We start from the raw sequence: 210 nt of genomic DNA, 5'->3' as shown, positions 1-210 counted from the left end.
ATCAAATACTATATTATACCATTCTGAGCTAGAAATGCGTTTGCAAACCTCGTCACGGAGTTCTTGATAGAAGTCGGGGAGAATTCTCGTAATAACAGCACGGCTAGGAGGCTTCCAGCCAGGCTTAATGCGGGTGAAGAAATAACGCCAACGGCGGCTCTCGAAGAGGCTGAAGGGGCGCCCGCCAGCGATTATAGCAGCGGCGGCATC

The sequence above is a fragment of the Daldinia childiae genome (assembly GCF_008694065.1).
Source record: "Daldinia childiae strain JS-1345 chromosome Unknown Scaffold86, whole genome shotgun sequence".
NCBI classification, from domain to species: Eukaryota; Fungi; Ascomycota; class Sordariomycetes; order Xylariales; family Hypoxylaceae; genus Daldinia; species Daldinia childiae.
The sequence above is the reverse complement of the archived record's forward strand: the minus strand, read 5'-3'. Positions refer to the sequence as shown.